The sequence below is a fragment of the Macrotis lagotis genome, chromosome X (assembly GCF_037893015.1).
Source record: "Macrotis lagotis isolate mMagLag1 chromosome X, bilby.v1.9.chrom.fasta, whole genome shotgun sequence".
NCBI lineage: Eukaryota > Metazoa > Chordata > Mammalia > Peramelemorphia > Peramelidae > Macrotis > Macrotis lagotis.
In genome coordinates, this window is record NC_133666.1 from 136,596,078 (window position 1) to 136,598,367 (window position 2,290).

Here is a 2,290-nt window from a genome sequence, read left to right on the forward strand (position 1 = left end):
TTCCAGGAATAGATTTGTGCATGCAAGGAAATTGAAGATGGCCCTATTTGGCTGAACTAGAATTCATGAAGGTAGTAATATACAATAAGTCTGAGCCGGTAGACTGGAGTGAGATTGTAAAAGGCTTTAAAATGCCAGATAGACTAATAAGATAGGTTCTGAGCAAAAGACCATAGAATCAAAACTCTAGATTAAAATATAATTGGGGGGGCGGCTAGGTGGTGCAGTGGATAGAGCACCGGCCCTGGAGTCAGTAGTACTTGAGTTCAAATCTGGTCTCAGACACTTAATAATTACCTATCTGTGTGGCCTTGGGCAAGCCACTTAACCCTGTTTGCCTTGCAAAAAAACAAAAACAAAAAAATATATAATTGGGAAATATTTAACAAAATAAACATTTCATAAAGCATAGAAAATATCAATATGTGATTTTCTAACTTACTAGATGATGGGCATATGAGTTTAACAACACCACTCTAGAGGCCCTCAGAAAGTAAAACTACTTGCTTAAAGTCAAGTGAGAGCAAGTCAGAAGCAAGAGTGACATAGATAGTGACATAGCACTCTGTTTTAAGAATTTCGCTTTTGCAGTTGTGTAGTATATGGATTGGAAAGGAGAGAAACTGAAAGGGGGAAAAGCCATTTTGTTTCTCTGAGCCTTAGTTTCTTCATCTCTAAAATGGGGGTAATGATCCTTTTTATTATGCCAACTTTAAAGGATAGTTCTAAGGAGAGCTATATAAATATAAATTGTGATTATCACTGATATTTTTACTCAGATGGAAAGGATTAGGAAATGAGCAAATACTGAAGCTAAGGGATTCTTAGACTCAGTTCTCCAGGTCTAAGACAATCATATTTTGCAAACCAGGTCATATGATCTGACCAAAAAAAGAAAAGAAAAAGCAAATACATATTTCTGTTGCAAAGTCCCATTAAAAAATAAAACAACACTTTATTTTCTTTGGGATAGGAACTGTTCCAGTTTCTCAAGACTTGAGTTCTGAGCACTCAGCTAAACAGACATGGAATTGTAAGTCCGGAATTTTAGCCAAGGGTGAAAAGAGAGGATCTAAAGGGTAGCTCTCTAGTCCCCTAATGAGGGAGGAGAAAGGGCTCAACTTTAAGAGCTCTCAGAAGAAAGATTGGAAAATTCACCAGGAAAGTAAGACCAGAGGATTGAGTTTTATTCCCTTGGTCGTTTGCTCTGCTCAATCACTTTCCCCAAGGGAATCTCTTCTTTGTGTCACTAAAGTTCCCCCTGGAACACAAATTCCTTGAAAAAAGGGATTATTTCCATTTTTTGTCCTTTGTACTCCAATGCCAGTACAAAGCTATTTTATGCACTTTAATAAGGACAATGAAGGGCTAGCGGGTTAATTGTAAATGGGGGAGAAGTGTCTCAGAGTTCAGGAAGCCAATCAACCTAAGGTGCTTTGCCGTGAACAAGTCACCTCCTTCAAGATCTGTCGGAGATCCTGGTGTCTGAGGATTCGTGGGGTCGCTGTGATGCAAACTATCATAGTCCAGAAGCCCTGGAGTCCATGCCCTGCCTCTCCTTTCCAACTGTGCTACCTTTATGAGCCACAATTTCCTCATCTGTGAGAGAGTGACACCAATATTTTTGCTATCGTGTCACCCTCATTTGGGGTGTCCCGAAGATCAAATAAGATCACGTTCGGCTTGTTCTCACTTCCCCATTGTATCTGAGAAGCTCAGATTTGGAAGGCTTGAGGTGTTTTGCCCAAACTGAGCCGGAATCTCCTCTGCACCACTAGGGACGTATAAGGCTGCAGAAAGGAGAAGTCCTATCTGTGCTCTTGCTGGAGAAGGGGCGATGGCACAGAAAAAGTCTCTTCACTTCCCAGTTCCATCTCCCGTAACCAGTAGGCTGTTACATTCCGGGAGACAGAAGACAGAGGTGAGGAGGAGGAGGAGGAGAAGGAGGAGGAGGGAAAGGGGAAGAAGGAACAGTAGGAAGGGGAAAAGTGTGTGTGAAAGAGCGTGCGTGTGTGTATGGTGTGCAAAGAGGGCTGGAGGCACAGGGGGCCACACAGCTGCTCCAGCCGCTTCTCCCAGCCCCCTGCTGTGGACCCACGTGGGACTGGGGGGGGATAAGGGAGGGACCGAACTAGACTTGGGGGCGGAACCCCAGCAATACGCCTCACACACCCCCACCAGCCCAGAGTCGGCTTTACTGGGGAAGGAGGCGGGGATCCAAGCCGTAGACTACCACCCCTAGAGAGGCGGAGCCGCAAGAGAGGAAGTATTAAATAAGGGAGTTCTGCCT